General features: G+C 41.9%; 1 long non-coding RNA gene across 1 annotated transcript; it reads right to left on the reverse strand.

Annotated features, from left to right (window-relative positions):
- Positions 1 to 75: 75 nt before the first annotated feature.
- LOC138064381 (uncharacterized) lies at positions 76 to 17,670 on the reverse strand. The gene is made up of 5 exons (XR_011137621.1): positions 17,531 to 17,670; positions 10,771 to 10,902; positions 9,172 to 9,356; positions 3,265 to 4,789; positions 76 to 647 (listed from the first exon to the last, which is right to left on the reverse strand). It is a non-coding gene; the product is annotated as an uncharacterized lncRNA (long non-coding RNA).
- Between the last annotated feature and the right edge of the window lie 126 nt (positions 17,671 to 17,796).

Genomic DNA, 17,796 nt, shown 5'->3' on the forward strand with positions numbered 1-17,796 from the left:
GGACGGGACGGGACGGGACGGGACGGGACGGGCAGGCTGGCCGCTGCAGGGCTGGCTGGGCGCTCTCCCGCGGCCGGCCGCGGCGGTTGGCGGCGGTTGGCGGCGGGCGGGAGGCCGAGCTAAACGCGAGAAGCCCGTCGCCGGCAGGCAGGTTTCCTGCTGGCAGCTCTTGCTGGTTTCCACGGGTTTAGAAGCAGTTTGCGACAGCAACAGGGAAACGTGTTGGCGTGGACTTGGGAAACTCGAGGTGCAGCTGTGTGACCCAGCCCCAAAACTGTCCGGTGAGACAAGATGAAGAGCGTTAACAGCCACGCATGGAAACAACTGGCTCGGCGCAGAAATCTCACTGTCAGCAGGCACGACACTACACTGAGTAACCTGAACTCCTCGCAGCACCGCCCTTCTTCATTTTAGAGTACAGGAGGATTGGAGTGAAACGCTCGGGGTTATACGAATGTTTCCAGGGGAACATCTCAGTTTGCCAAAGCATCATTGGCATCCACAAGCTTGAACAAAATTTGGCCATAGAAGCCATTTTAAATGTTAAAAGCCATGCTGTTCGTTTCAGCTTGAAACTTCGTATTAGCATTTGAAAGCTGGAAATCCACAAAATGTGCAGACAACCCTTAACTGCTTCTAAAGCAAATCTGTGGGAAAAGGAAATGAATGGTATGGAATAAATATGCAACAAATACTAGATTTTTTGGAGATCTCAGTAACCAGTATCTCCAAAGGAGCTATGTACCAAAAAAAAAAAAAAAGAAAGAAAGAAAAAAAGAAAAAATTTGTCTACATGTAAAGCAGAAACCTGATGTTTACTTTACAGGTACTATGGGGCCACTCAGAAAAACTCCACAGAGGGCAGCTAAAATAATCCCACTGTCCAGTGCTACTTAGATAACTGTCTAGATTTAACACGGGATAGGCAACAAGTGGATGACAGTGGAAAGAGAGGCAGCACGCGCGCACACACAACTTACTAGCATATGGCCTTTGCGGCCCAAAACGTGGGTTACTTATGTTGTAAAAATTATGCAGTAAAAGAAATGATCACTCCCTCCTCCTTGATTATCTTTGCGAGTCCAACCCTCATCCTAATGGTTTCACACAGTAGTTCAGTAGCCCTCTGATTTCAGAGTAGCTGAGTAACAGTTAGTTGAAATCTTTCCAACAGGTCCGGATATTCTTTCCAATAGAGAGTCCTGCAGATTTCTCAGTAACCTTTCAAACATAAGTAATTCTGTGAAGAAGCTTGTTAAGACTCGAGGAGTCAAAAGAGTTCCTGAATTGTCTTCTTGGAGATATCTTTTATTGAGTTTGATAAATAGTTCTTTAAGCACCATCAAGTAACCAGTTCCTAGCTGTTCTATTTTATACCTTTTTTTTTCACATAAGGAGCAAGTTACAGCTTTATACTGGCCTTAACAAGGCTTCTGACATGGTCTCCCAAATCATTTTAATTGCCATCTAAGCTGGGATGTTACGGTTTAAATGGGTGGACAATTAGATGGGTGAAAAACTGGCTGTAATGAAGCTCAAAGGGTAGAGGTTAGTGTTTTGTACCCCATCCGGAGGCTGGTTAACAAGTCTAGTTTGGCAGGGTCTATACTGGAACCTGTCCAGTATCCGTCAGTAACCAGGGGGGAGGAAAGAAAGTGCACCCTTATCAACTTTGCAGATGCCACCAAACCACAAGATCTTAGCAGATTTGCTCCAGGGCGGAGCTGCAGTTCAGTGGGACCTAGTCAGGCTGCAAAATAGGCCAACAGGAACCTGATAAAGTTAAACATGGACAGATGCAAAGTCCTGCGCCTACGATGCACTTTACCTGCAACAGTACAGGCTGAGCACTGACCAGCTAGGCAGCAGCTCTGCTGAAAAGACTGGGGGGGGAGGGGAGGGCGGGGGGCAGTGGTGGACAGCAAACTAAACCGCCAGCAGTATGCCCTGACAGCAGAGAAGGCCAACAGCATCCTGGGCTGTACTAACAGGAGCGTAAGCATACATCAAGAGAAGTGATTATTCCTCCTGCATGCCCCCTCCCCCCCAATTAAGCACTCTTTAGATCACATCTGGATACTGTAGCCAGTTTTGTCCCTGCCCCCAGTACAAGAAAGACATTGATTAACTGGGGCAAGTTCAGCAGAGAGCCACCAAGATGGATGGGCACAGGTGTACTGTCCCTATGAGAGTCAGAGGGAACGGGGCTTGTTCAGCCCGGAGGAGAGAAGGGCACTTAAACCAACCTTCCAACACTTACGAGGAGGTTATTGAGAAGGCAGAGCTGGGCTCTTCACTGAAGTGCATGGAAATAAATTGAAATGGCAGGTTCACACTGGGTTTTAGGAAATACTTACACCATGAACAGAGTCAGGCAGTGCAGCCAGGGCCCACAGACATTGTGCTGTCTCTCTCCATCCTTGGAGGTTTTTAAGACCCAACTGGATAAAGCCATGAGCTTTACAAAGCCAAAGCAGTCTGACCCTGCTTTGGTCCTGAGACTGGACTAGAGACCCACGTCTCTAGGAATAATTCCAATGTGAATTATTCTGTGACATCATGCTTTTGAATAAGACATCTTATTAATCATACAAAAAGGGCATAAAGCAGTTATCACATGAAGCCTAGCATGTATATACACAATATATTTGCAAATTCTCTCTCCAAAATTTTTACTATCATAAATATTTGAGGAGCACATTTTTGCCTCTTCAGTCAGGCATGGGTTGGAATTAATATCCGCTCTGAATCATTGTTAGCTGTATTTGTCCACCTCATAGTTTAAATAGTGAAGACAAGACTTATTACAAATGAAAACGTCCAGCTGTGATTCATTATTTATGTTTAAACAAGATATTATGCTTTGCAAAGATGAAGTATAAAACAAGGTGATTTCTTGGCACCAGTCTAATGCATTATTCCTGAGTGTGGAGCAACTTAACGCTTATCCATAAAATGGGCTTTTCCAAAACCCTAAATTTCTATGTTATTGAGCCAGAAATTTACTGTCTACGCGCCAACTTGTTAGACTCAAAATCTTGTTTCTGGGCAAAGAGGAAATACATCATCTATATAAGGCTAAGTATGTATTATTTGTAAAACTGAAATCTTAACAGTGTAATCCGAGAATCCTTGTTCATCCAGAATTGTTAGAGCCAGAATACATACATGCAGAAAAGGTTTCAATAATAATAATAGAGTTAAAATTGTTATACATACACTTGTTAGTTTCTACTTCTTGCCCGATGTTATGCTTACACTTACTCTGGGTCCTAAGGTTGGTGGTGTCACTCTGGTGGGACGTGGGGTGTTACGGCAAGTTGTCAGCACCTAGAGTCCTTCATCAAGAAGAATACGATGTTCATGTTGATGCTTGCTTCTTTCTGTCTCTAGGATACACTTGGGGTCATTTTTGTATGTTTGCTAAGGCACTTCTACTTGTTGCTCTTTCTTCATTGGCCTGCAGCTCCACGTTATATCCAAGTTTGCTATATAAGGCGCCTGTTACCTCTGTTAGATACTATTTCTCTGCTCTCTTTGTTAGCTTTAAATTCAGTTTTGTTTGGCTCCAGATCTGCATTTCCTTAACGGACCATTGGTGAGTTGTGGGGTCTCCAGGGCCTGCTTATTACCGACCGTGCTCTATATAAAACTATGGTCAGAGCATACAGAGATAACAGAAGTAAAATAAATTAGCCATAGACACCTGGTCAATTAGAGAAACTGCTGTCACAGCCAACCCCAGTAAAACAAAGCTGCAGGCAGGTCAAAAAAAGTTCAGACAGAGCAAGAACGACAAGCCTCAAGTCCTAAGGCTTTGCAAACTTAGTACAAAGCTGATAGCCTGTAACTAGCAATGGCAATACCATATTACAGGGCAACCTGGGTATAGGTTGATAATGGGTTCATTACATAGATTATAGTCTGTAACGGAAGAGTCCCACTTAATTCCATACAAAGCACTAATCACAGATTGCTTAAGATATCCCTCAAAATACAATTAAAAGGAAAATACACAATTACAAGGAAAATATAGTTAAGTTAAAGCAAAATAGAGGTTTTGCAGCTATATTCCAAAGCCTTTGGGAAAACACTTGCAGATATATGCACCCATAGATATTTAGAAAAGAGAATTATCTTTTTTGGACGCTTAGAGGCCTCTTAGATTAGCGGAAAACAGAGGTCCCTTAAAAACTTTGCAATGACCTTCCGTACATCATTTATCTCAATAAGCACTTAACTGTCATGTTCTCCAACTATTACTTTCATGAAAATAATTTATTTCACAATTATTAAAGGCAAACCAGTTTTAACTTTACATTATGAGATTGAATTGTAAATGATTGTTTGGATCACAGCATTTATACTAGCAAAATGCCTACTGCCTTCCATTCAGGCTCTCTGTGGCTTCTAGAGGCAGTTAATAAAAATCTTGGTCCTGACTCCCGAAATCCTTGAACTCCTAGGTCAACAAGCTACTGGCATTCCCAGGGGAAGCAATGCTTTCTTGTATTGCATTAGATAGTCATATTAGTATAGCTTTCATTACATTTATTACATTATAACAGCTGATTGCTGTTTTTCAGTCTATTTGTCAGTGATTGTTTTCTGAAGTAGCTTACTGCAGTCAGGAGGACGTTCTGGCTGCCAATGCAGTGAGTCAGTTTCGGGAAGGGCTGTTTTCCCATTTTTGTTTTCACGTGCCTTGACATGAAATAGATACTTGCAAATTGTTAACAGATGATAGGAAGTCACTGGAAGTTGCAGCAGAGGGATGACATGCACAGAACTAAAAATATGCGTATGGAAGAGAAGGGAAGAATACAAATGAAAAGAAGTGAAATAAACAAGGAGAACAAACTAGCTGTATTCAGTACAAATCAAAGGGCTTAGATACAGTGGAAAACATCTGTAACTCCAATATCAGCATCTGGAAACATTTTATACTGCTGTTTTCACAGAATAAGACCCCCTTGATTTCAGCGGGCACGTGTGTCCTCTTATCACATTTCATGTGCATCACGCTGTAACAAACCATTATTTAATCAGTATCCTGTGATTATGTCTACAAGACCTGCAAAGGAAGAGAAAAAAAAAAAAAAGAGACAAAACGCTTCCCTGAAAATTGGAAACAGTAAGCGTGTCAGACTTCTTTTTCCTTAAATACTATGATGAATTTGGCACTCTTTACTCTGGAGTTCCAAAAAATCATCCACATTCTGAAACCCAAAGGATTTGTGCAGAGATCTACCTGAATTTAATTGTTTGCAAGTAGGAAACCCAACCACTGATTTATCAAGAACCTTTTAAACATTTTTGTGTAGAGGAATTTGGACACCGATTTTCCTAGGTTGGGGGGGGGATATGCTGAGATAAAATATGTTCTTTACCTTCCTACCCTCACAGTTTTCCCTTAGTATGAGGCCCAGCGCATCACAGAACAGATTTACAGCCATGCAAGACCATCTCTTTTCTCCCGTAGTCCAGATCAGGGTTGCAAATGGCAATGAATTTCTGACACATACAAAGCTATATTATTTTGATTCTTCAAAAACATGACAAGAAAACACTTTTTAAAAAAATGCAGATGCTTGTCTTTACATGAGTAGCTCTCAGGTACCACATCTCAGGTATTTTGGGCGTTGTACACTTGAACGAAGGCTGTATTCCAGCTTCCATTTTTTCTGATACCCATTTTTCTACAGACTTCTCAGTTTTTTGCTTTTAATAAAATTTCCATGCTTTGTTTCAGCCTAGATGTGTTCTGACTTGGATGTGGAGTTTTGGGGTTCTGTTTGGATGTTTTTTGCTTTGCAAAAATATTCAGGCTCCTTGATTTATACGGTGCATAAAAATATACTTCCGTCATGCTTTCAGGAATTTCCTGAATAAGTAACACAACAATATCCGGGGCGGGGGGTGGGGGGAGGGCAGAAGACATACTAAGGGCCTGAAACAGAACTTAACGAAAATCAGTATGTATATTTCCAATGTTTTTTCTGCAGTACAGGCCCTTTACTAACTTGCTAATCCTATTTTTTAGACACTTTGTACATCTAAAATTGTTTATGTGAGAAATTAAGTATAAACCTGGTAAAACTTCCTAGTTGAATGCCCCATCCTAAGAAGATTTGTTTAGAAATTTCAGGTTGTTGCTCAAGCCAGTTCTGGCTGATTGTCCAAAGTCGACAATCTTCCTGAAAATGTCCACACTATATAGGAGAACTGCACAGGGCTCCTCACATGAATAAAGTGAAACTGAACTTCACAGTCTTTAGCTAAGAAGTATAAACTTTCTACACTGATCATTCTTTTTCTGTCTTGAGGTAAAAAAAAAGTTAATGCAAAGATGAAACAAAGTGAAGACTGAAGTTTCCTCTTAAACTTGCGGTTTTAAATACCTGTGGCAATTCAGGAAAATAAGGAGTTGTCACACTGAAATCCATTATCTGCTCAAAAAAACATGTGGCAGTCAGGTCTGTTAGAAGTACAGAGCTCTCTTCAGTAGTGAGATGCTTAATTTCATGGGCGCATATGAATTGAACAGTAAGAGTTGGAACACCCATAGACGTATCCTTTGCATAATTATTATAAAGTAACGTGCTCCCACAACCCTAATGAACTGTCAAGAACAAAAAAAATATCCAGAGAATACTGGAGTTGGAACTCTGATTTTATACTGTCTCCTCTGGCATGTGTTCAATTCCTGCAAAATATCCAGGTTCAGCAGGGCATGTCTTATAGAACAATGCAATTCCTCTTATATTGCATTTAGTATAAAGGGCGTAGGGAGGGAATAAAAATACATGACTAGTTAATGCTACATATCACCCTAACCTGGATAAGCAAGAACAGCCAGAGCTAAAGCTAATCTTAGATCTTTCAACATTCGAACACTTGTTGCACGCATAAACTGAAAAGTCGCTAATACCATCACAAGAAAAATAACACTCAAAATGACTGATTTTTAACTCTTGTTTCTTTTTCTAAGAATCCTTACAGGATTCAGCCATAACCACATAGCTTCTTTGCAGGCTTTACACAATATTGCTTCATATCCACTTAAATAAAAAAGCAATTGCCCTTATGCACTCTGAATGAAGTGGAAATTTAAGAGGTACAGTAACACTTTCGGTCACTAGGTGTCACCAAACCGATGTCGAAAGATGCCGTTGCTAAGTGTGGGCGCTCAAGCCTTTCAGACACCCACAGTACTCCTTTTATTTAACAGAGGCCTTCTTCCCTTTGTTTTTCAGCCTAAAGCCTTGCATGCGAGCTATGGTGCAATGCATGCTAACCAATCCACTTAAAACATCTAACATTGTCCAACATTTGGTAAAATGAGGACAAATCCAATTCCACAATAACTTGTCTTCCAGATTATATTGCATTGTATTTCTCATCTCTGCCTCCAAATTAATCACATGTAACAGGAGGATCAGTGTTATCTGGCCATTTCAGAGTAAAAACGGTTTTTTTAAGAACATTTATTTTAATCCATCTGCAATTCTCATTCACTTTTTAATCACAGTGGACAGAACTGAATCATCCTAGTCCAATGACAGCTAACGCTGACCAAAGCTGTTTCCACGTTGCCCATATGAAGCTTTGAGGGAGACAGGTATTAAGATCCTTCTCCTGTCTACAGAATACAACTCAAAAGATTCACACAGTAGATTACAAGTCACTAATAAGCAGATTTTTTGGAAAAGAAGAGCCTGACACAAACATGGAGGGAGATCTCTCTTGAGGCTTAATAAAAAATCACAGAATCACGGAATGGTTGAGGTTGGAAGGGACCTCTGCAGATTACCTGGTCCAAGTGCCTGCTCAGGCAGGTCACCAAGAGCACATTATCTATGTCCAGACGGGACTATGTCCAGACGGCTTCTGAATATCTCCAAGGAAGGAGACTCCACAACCTCTCTGGGCAACTTGTTCAGTGCCCAGTCACCCTCACAGTAAAAATGTTTTTCCTTATGTTCAGATGGACCTTCCTACGTTTCAATTGTACGGAAGCAGCTGGAAATCGTACTCATTGAATAGTTATCGACAGATCACTGTCAGGATAGAAGGATGCATCAAATGGAGTTCTATTCTACAGAAGTCTGCCTTTGTTTAAAAAAAAAAAAAGAAAAAATAAATTTTTCTTTAAGAGGTCATGCAAGCGAAGAATTTGCTTCCTGCTGTTACGAAAAGAACCATGATCAAAGCAACTAAGCAGGGAATGGGCCTTTATGAACTCAAGATACAACAGGGTAAATCTTGGCAGAGATTTCAAAAAGCCAGGAAAGCAGATTTAAGGTTTTACATTATCACCAAGAGCTAATAATATCAGATCGGAATGTAAATTCAATTTTTCTTCTTCCAAATGCTGAAGATACTCTTTTGTTGCAGCTCCAAGCTTTGGTTTCTGGTTTTTGTTTTTATTTTCAGCTCCTGAAGTTACTTTTAAATATCTGAAATTGTAATCTAAATCAAGTACACATTCTATTTATCCTTCTCTGAACGGCTCCATTCCAAATATTGCCAAGGGGAATGTAAGGAGTGCACCTCTTTTTAGTGGCTCTTCAGGCTCTGTCAGAAATAGTTTCTTTGACCCACCGTAAGCACTGCGTACACAGAAAGTACCCCCACCTAGGCTAAATATGGATTTTTCAGATCATATGTCATTCTCTCCAGGATTTGATATTCATTTCTTTGCCTAATTACCCTTTTGCAGAGATAAGAAACGGACCCAAATCTGCTTTCCCTAGAGTGCAGGAATTCACGTGGTAAAATTTCATCTGGTTCCTTCTTTGTTTAATACCAAAACAGGAACTCAGATTTACAATAAAATATTCTTTGTTGCTACTAATGCTTGACATGTCATCATGACCTGCCACTGCATCACTTAGCAGCTCCATCCACGCACAGAACAAGGAAGCCATTGCCTTCTTTGCCCTGATTCTCTCAGGCAGGAGATCAATCATGCATTTCCTTCACCACCCACTCCTTATCCTCTAGGCAAAGTAAAGCAATGATTTCCAAACTCTGCACTCTGGCACTTGAAAGTATCCTTTTAGTTGCTTTGACCTCGGTTCTTCAGACTGAACCCTTAGGTGTGGTTCCACAGCCATTTTATACCATCAAGTCCCACCAATTTTCCTAACCCCAACCACGTGCACGTACCTCCTTTCTTGCACCAGCCATAGCGCATAGGAAATTAGTTCAGGAAGCGTATTCAGCTGGAAACGAATTCTTCAAAAAAGGCAAATCTTCAGCAGCTCCCTGAACCAATTCTCTGTGCTGCTGCTAAAGCACACACTACGAAGTTTCTGTGGCGGCCAGATTCAGATGAGCTCGAGAACATCGTTCTACGACAGATAATGAGCCCATGTGAAAAACCTGGTTCAATAAACACACCAAATGCCAGGAGCAACTTTTATACAGTAACTTCTGTCTCAAGGTGGTAGTGCTGCACCTAGTGTTATTGTTTAAGCATGGCTTGCACAAGGATAGAAGTAGTTTAAAAACCGGCAAAGACTTTCTGCATTTAGGAGTATGCGATGTGTGTTTGTGTCTATACTAATACAGAGAGGCTAGTCAACCTGTAGGACAGGTTCTGGACATACTGAATTACATTTCACATGTGTAATTATCTTTACAAGCAGAGCAGAAGTGACATGTCCACATATGCAGATTCCCCGCACGTGTGTGGGAGTCTGACCTCAGCCTTTGCAATGTCATACTTTCTAACATTTCCAGATGTGCTGGGCTGAGTGATGTCTGGAGTCTTCGCAGAGAGCACCACCCAAAGCGTAAGGCAGAATCTACTGCCAAAGTCAGTAATGTCGACAGGCCTGTGTTTCTTTCTACAGAGCAATCTCGCTCTGGAGTTCAGACTGCTGTCTAAGTAACTGAAGCTGTTTCTTTGCAGGTCACGTGCTATTCCCCTAGCTGGTATTACAACTAATGGTTGGAGCTCTGGTTCTCACCATCACCAGCGCTGGCTCACTCAACTTGCACCGCAGAAATAACTTTCTTGGCAGTGAAGTCAGAGCCTGTGATAATTCATGGCACTTCGCAGCCCTTTCTATTCTCATGGGTTGCTATAACAATGATACAGAAGTACAGTGTTCAGACAAGCTCATACACTTGTAGAGAGAGAAGGCCTTTATCTCATTTCAAAGCGCTTTACCTCATTTCCTCATTTCAAGGAGCTTTTCAGAACAACAGTAATGACCTTCTCTCCGTTAATCTCTTTGGGTAGCATTAGACTGTGCAGTGTTTCAGAGGCTTTAAGGAAAATGAATTAGAACTTCTCTAGCCTGTATGATTCACTCTTTTTGTATCATCCCAGAAAGACAGCACAGTCAGTAGTAACAGGTCCGAGTGAGATGCGGATGAAGGCCCATCTATTAACTTGTAAAATAAATATATGCCTCTATAATCCTAAAGTATTTAGACACCACCTTAATATCTCAACCTGTAAGAGTGTTCAGAATATCAGGAATAATTTGTGAATGTCAGCTACACAAAGGCTGTACCTCGGATTCCTATCCTTTTGGTATTAGGAACTTGGTAAGAATGCAGTGTTTTCAAGAACTTTCACAACTACACAGTTTAGTCTCTTTTTAAAAGGAACGGTTCATAAGCTTATTATAGAGCTGAGGAAAATCAAGATAATTTAGTACTTTAAACTGGGAAATGCACAGATTCTCCAGGATCATCCACTTACAGTTTCGGGAAACACTTCAATCTTAAACTTATACTGGGTAGATGACTTACCTTGAGCATATCCTAGTTCCAGACAAACTGCAATCCATTCTTCTTTGTAAAAATATGCTTTTTCATATGTCTTTTCTGATTTTTGTATGCTGATCAAGATTTCCTTTCCTTTTTTACTTCCTTGGTTTGTTGCTATAAGTACATGAAGAAGAAGAAAAAGAAAAAAAAAAAAAGAAAAAGAAAGGAAAAGGAAGAAGTTCAAAACAATGTAACAGTACTGTGGTTGTGTACTGATATGAAAATGAGTTCTGTTATAGGATTATAGACAAATTAGAAGTTTTGCTGCTACAAGCAATTGATTTCTTCAGTAGCCTCCTCAGAATGACCAACACATCTCAGGTTTCTGTTTGTTTAACTAGCACTCCAGCATTGAGCAACGTGCTTTAGCCATAGATTTTAAGACTGCTGGAATTACTACTTTTTCCCCACAAAACCCCAAACCTCCAAGCACTCATCTCAAATTAAGTACAAGGAAATTACAGAGGTCTATAAAATAAATCAAAATCCCATACTGGTTTTGGTACATCAGAATATGAACTTATAGCACAGAGTTGCTTTGAAGTGCAGTTCACAGCAAAAAGTGTCAAGTCATTTCACATATAGCAGAACTACAGTTCTAGAAAATACAAATAAAGGTAAGCTGTTCTTCAGCCTTGCATTGCGATTACCTAGTTGTCTTCTCACACACCACAAATAACTGAGATACACTGTGACTTTCAATGTTAGTTGGCCCATAGAGGTTACTGCTAATTTTGAAAGTATAACTCAGTTTAATGGTGTGGCAAAAGTATATGCTATAAGCGGAAAAGAATAAAAAACCCATGTAAGTTTTAGCATTCATTTATAAAGTAAATTACAGGACGAATTGAAGAAATAATGTAATAACTTGAAGAAAAAATAGGCCTGCGCCTTTGCTGGAGACAGAGAAAATACCCAATGACTCTTTCACTCCTAATTCACAAGCAATGGATCCTTACCCAGTAACAGGTCGCTCTCCCTCACCAGCATGACAGCAAACTGACGAAAATAAAACAAACTGAACCTTAGATACAAGAAGCTACCTGCTCAGAGTACCTCATGCATCTGCATTTCCTATCTAAAGAATCAGGACAAGACCTAAAGCCTTCCTAAAAAGACAGCTGTTCTCCATTACTCCTAGAAATGTCCAGCCTCGGGAACAAGGCAGGAAAAATTTACTCTTACATTGCAGAGAGCAGTGTTAAGAGTAACTGAGAAGGATCTGGACTTTTCTCCATGCAAATGGAGAAAGGACACAGGATTTTTATTTAATAGGCACTGCAGAGCACAGAAGCAAAAGGAAGGAAGAATAAATGCATTAAAAACATCATAGTCCTTGTTTTGGATAAAGTGCAGGAGACAAACCACTGCAGTAATTTCCATCTTGTTTTTTTAAGAAAAGATTACACATCCCTGAGTTTCAGATTCTCTCAAATATATGCAGAACATAAAAAGAACATTGTGACAGGTCATTCTCATCATTAAATGTGATTAATTCTTATCCTTCTGCAAGAAGAAGAGTTTATACCTGAATAATATGATAATATCAGACCCACAAGCTTTCATGGTTGTGTCATACGCTCACTGTGCAGCTGCCAACTGGAATGCAGCCCTGTGACAGACTGCGTATTTAAAAAATAATGTATTTCAGTACAATTTGGCTTATAGCATGGCTCCAAGTATGAAAAAAGCTCAAATGGCAGTCTTCCTAACCTCGCCCTTTCTGTTCTCAGCTGGTCCAAAATATTGCACTTTACAATCTAGGTTGACTCCTAAGCTTACCAAAAGAAGGTGTATCGCTTTGTATCTTCAGCTCTAAAAAGGCTTCATTCACAGAGATGAGCAAACATTGCAAATCTAGTGTCACATTTGAGCTGTAGGAAAAGTTATTTTCTCCTGCCAGTTAGTTGTTATCATGTGCTTCACATCACCATCCCTGTATAACTTGTAATGCAGTCAGAAAAAGGTGTTCCCCCCGCCCTGTTTGTGATATTAGAGCAAACAGCCTTACGAAGAGAATTGTGTGACTATGTACACACAGGGCACAAAATTTGGGACAGATGTTTCGTCAAAAAGAGCCAAAGCTGGCATTTATTAGTATTCCTGTTGGTAGTTTGCGAAACATTTACCTTGAGGGTGAACTACAGCAGTTAATTAAACTAATCAACAGCGAAGAGAGCTGTTTAAAGTTGCTTTAAGTAGGAAGTCATCAGAGGCAAAACGAATTGGAGATGAGATAAACCAAGTAGACAGTATATTGTTACTGAGAATCCCTACGCATAAGGACTCCTGAACTGTCTCGACCTTACCACACGGTACATTCCAATTTTTAAGTGAAGTTACTACGTCCCAATTAACAAGGTTCACGGGCGAGACCTTTTCAGTTATGAATGGCTCTATCAACTTTTTTTTGGTAGTTTTACATGATACATTGGAAGATTAACTTTGCTTCAAGGCTCGACTTGCCTCCCCATAAAGATTCCCATTCCAAATCCATCATATGTATTTGATTCAAACAAGCAGCTGCTCTAACACCTGAAAGACTGAGCTCTTGAATACTGTTGCCCATTAACACTGTACACAAGAAGTTCTCTGTCCAGCCATAGCTGGGGTTATTATACTGATTTTGCAGGAGAGTCCCCTTATTTCAGTAAACTCAAGTTTACCAAAGGCTTCTTTACCAGTTACGTATGCACCATCATCCCATGTTTGCATGGGTAAAGCATAGCAGTTTCTTTGAGGTAAAACGTAAGGCAAGAAGGAGGTTTTCTGATGTTTTGACTGACAGCTACATCAGTTGTGTTCCTTTAGGTCTAGTCATGCCCCTACAGATTTGGGGATAGGGGGAAAATGAAAGCCCTCTACCAGTTCTTCAGAATGTAGGCAGAGACATTCCTTTATTACCTAATAATCCTTTATTATAATATTTCTTTATTATGCACAGCACTGTTAGCCTTCCATAGCCTTACAGACAGCGCATTGAGACCATATACACCCTGATAGTCGCACCTTCCACCTCTTGCTTTTGGTCCAACAGGCTTTCTCAGCAGGAACTTCCTATTCTCACTTCCCTGCTTCCAGCTAGGGAGTTACTCTTTCTTCTAAAGAAAAGAGGGACCTTTTCCCTACATTGCTTACAGTCTGCTCACAGATGGCCAGGGAGCCTCCCCATCACCTCTTAAGAACTTCACAAAGCCAGTTCCATTAAGGGAATTGAACCCGCTACCACTCTCCCCAGTCTTCAGCCTGTTCTGCTCAGGTAAGTTCCACGTTGCTATCCTAGCTAATCCTTGAAAGACCCACCCACTCCTCCCTGTTGCGCCTTTCTTTAGTTGTCCCCATGACACATACCCCACCCCCTTCTAAATAGATCCAGCCCTCCTTTGGATCCTCCTTGTCTGACTGGAAATGCTGTACTGACTCACCACGTGCGCTGACCTGACAGTTATAAGATCTGACTTCTAGTAGCTCTGGTGCTGATGTCGGTTAAGTGCTTCTCAAATTTTTCTTTCATCATGTCTCTCTGCTGGAATTTCAGAGGAGAAAAGCTAGTGCACATAGCACAGTCACAATCAGATCTTGGTTAAGGCTTAAAAGTGCCAGTAATAGAAATAATAACATAACACAGAAAGACTCGACACTTCTGTAATATTGTATTATTTCCCTTGCTCAGCCAAGGAATTTCAGTTGGTTGCTTCCTCACCTCAGGTTACTAAGGAGGAGCTACTGCAAGATAAGACTCCAGTTCATTAAAAAATATATAAAGAAAAAAGAAAAAAGAACAGCAGCAACTTTTCTTCACAGTTCTTGTGGAGATAAGCGTATCAAAGGGGATGCGAATAGCTCGTGAGCCTCTCATGAGTTAGCACCAATTATCTGATGTGGATTCTCACTGCTAAAAAGTCTGCACACATATAGAATTGATTTTATTTCAAAAAGACCTTTGTAAGACGGATAAAAGGCCTTGCTGAGTGTCTACTATGATGTCCTGGTGACTGTAATCTTGCAATGCTCCTTACTACAATAATGAATGTGTGACTAAGCAGGTGAAAAGTGGTTCTTAGCTGGAGTCAACATAAAGGACAGAAGGAAAGATTAACACCACAGAAATCAAATGTTAAACTTTTCCTGCACTCTCATCCACCATAGCAGCTCAGGGACAAGCAAAACTGTGACTAGCTCATCACTGACCATTTTTGCTGTGATTCAGAGGCATATTTTACCTGCAATCTGAAAGAAAGCAGGAAAAAATAAATGTAGATGTGTGGGGGTGTATTTGCACTGCTTCCACAGAAGTTGCAATGCAGTTTCCATGGCTGCTAGTAAAGACAAAGATTATCTTCTGAGGATCGTATTAGCCAAATTGTAACAAATATTACACTAGAGGTAGTTTGGAGGTTGGTTTCTCCAATATACTAATGATTCCTATCAACACTAATCAGAAAAGCTTTGCCAGTCAGCAGCTAACAAGAGGATGTCTAGTCATAGTTGCTGCGAAGAGTCCCTGTCACGGAAAAAAAAAAAATTCAGTCTCTGGGAAACAACCTATTCAGAAAAAGTGTTATCAGGTTTTATGGAAAATATCAGTCCTTTTCTCTTCCGGCCTGTGTGCTCTCACAGCATGTGGTCCTTCACAGTAAGAGCATCAAGAAAAGGCTGAGCTCCTCTTTTGTTCTGTGCTACAGGGATACTGAACACACAGAGCTGCTTTAGTTCACAACAGCGGCTGCTTCACCTTACGTTCAGCCAAATACCCAAGTAGTATTAAGAGGTTTAAAGCCCCTTTTGATGTCTTCCTCCCTGAGTATATCTTCTGAGTTGCTGTATAATCCTAGAGGATCTTAAGGCATAGATGTAACTTATGCTCTATCTAGAACATGTCTACATTTTATAGAAATATCTTACATTCAACAGGATTTTTCTGCAGAAGGATAGCTTTACAGAGAATACAGGAGAGAATGAGGAACAGGAGTGCTGTGTACAGTAGAAATAAAAAAATGGTGGACCTCTCCATTCCCTTGTAACTCTGGATGAATACACTGTATCAGTTCATATGATTAGGGATGAATTTTTTTGCTCTAATTGCAGAGAGTGTCACTGAGAACAAGAAGCCAGTGTTTCTTGCATTAGAGATGATTGTCATTGTTTTGCATCAGAGATGATGCACTCAAGATGACTGTCAGGGCCTTAAGTGCACCAGCAGGCCTCAATGGCCCTCGCCAACCTCACCTGGGACCTTCACCCACGTACTCTGTCCATGGGCTGAGGAAACTCTCTTTAAGCTCAGGTCTGGGCCTTCAGTCCTTGCTTGAGCTATGCTGTAGGTGTACCTATCTCCAGTCCCACCTCCGGGGTGGGCCTCAGGCCTATGTCATAAGCCACAGATACACATCTGCCTCCAGTCCTGTCTCTTAGATGGACCCCTTGTTGTAGGTAGCTTGTCTCTAGTCCTGGCTCCTGGATGGACACCTCAGACTTGTATCATAGCATTGTTCCTCGCTCCACTGCCCGCTGTGCCTGACAGGACTCACTGGATGGATCCTGGACCTGACAGATAATTTTCCCTTGAGCGCGACTGTCAATGGACCCTATCACAAGCATCCTGCTCTGCCCACCATGTTCAGGTGCTGTGGAACTGCACCCTGGTCTGTGCCCCCCCTGTGCTGTAGTCACCCTCAGCCCCGGGTTCACTCTCCCTTGAGGAGCAGCCCAGCTCTTCCAGCTCCCTGACAACAATCTGTCGTCCACAGCAGCATACAGATTGTATTTAACCAAGGATGAGATGTGACATGAGACATCAGCAAACACTCCATTCATAATGAAAAGAAAGCTACAAAGATGCAGCTACAGATGCGTGCTATAAAGCACGAGAGAAACGAAATGGAGTGTATTCGTCGACACAATTCAGTGGGGATCACTCTCACCCCTTTTCTTCTCTTTTATAAAACAAGAAACTTCTTTCCCTGTGTACATAACACAGTCTAGCCATTAACCCTGTTACGTCTACTGTAATTCATGTACCTCTTGAAACAGACTGAAAGCCTCCCTCGGCCTCTTACGTAAGGGACGTTGGGTTGTGCCGCTACAGTTGAGGGAACAGCTTGGGCAGAAGATCAGAAATCAGACCAAATTCCTCCAAGTGTGGAGCATGAAGCTGGCATCTCTGCTTAATTTTCCTTTAACCAGTACAATATTTCATCTGAACAAGGCAGCCAGGGATAAACTACCGAAAAGAATTGTCTGAAGAAAGATAGATTAATTTAGTCTTCTCTAGGGAGAGTATCCTGATCTCGTACCACATTTCATTCCAGGATTTAATTATTCACCTGTCAAAAAACAGAGGACTCAAATGTCCCAGAGAAGTTGAATTGTTCAGAAATAAAGCACGGCATAACAGCACGGATAAAACATAGAGCCACGTAACAGTTAGATAAACTCCAACCTCCAGCAAAAAATAAGCATATACAGCACAAACGCTCAAAGAGGCAATAACTACTACTTAAATATCGCTTAAGCTGTGCCTCCGATAACAGCGCTTCACGCAGGAATCGCAATTTATTACTGTGGCAAACTCCCTACGCTGGCAAAGCCGTGCTTGCCAGGAGAAGCCGGCGCACCAGCAGCGCGCAGCCCCGCCGGCACAGCCGCAGAGGTGGCGCACACAGCTCCCTCCTCACTGCCAAACTGCCGCTCCCCAGCTGGAGCTGACTGCGATTTAACAGGTTATTCCGACGGCTCCTACCTTCGCTTTTACTACTCTCGCCAGGAAACCACCCCGGGGGAAACAACGCCGCTCACGCTTTACGGACTGACTCCGGCGGGGCGGCGGCAACGGCCGCCGCCGCCCAACGGCCGCCGCCGCCCAACGGCCGCCGCCGCCCAACGGCCGCCGCCGCCCAACGGCCGCCGCCGCCCAACGGCCGCCGCCGCCCAACGGCCGCCGCCGCCCCGCCCCGCCCCCTCGCCCTGTGACCCCCGCGCTGTCGCGCGCGGCGCTTCCTGTTCCCA

Source organism: Struthio camelus, chromosome Z (genome assembly GCF_040807025.1).
Source record: "Struthio camelus isolate bStrCam1 chromosome Z, bStrCam1.hap1, whole genome shotgun sequence".
NCBI lineage: Eukaryota > Metazoa > Chordata > Aves > Struthioniformes > Struthionidae > Struthio > Struthio camelus.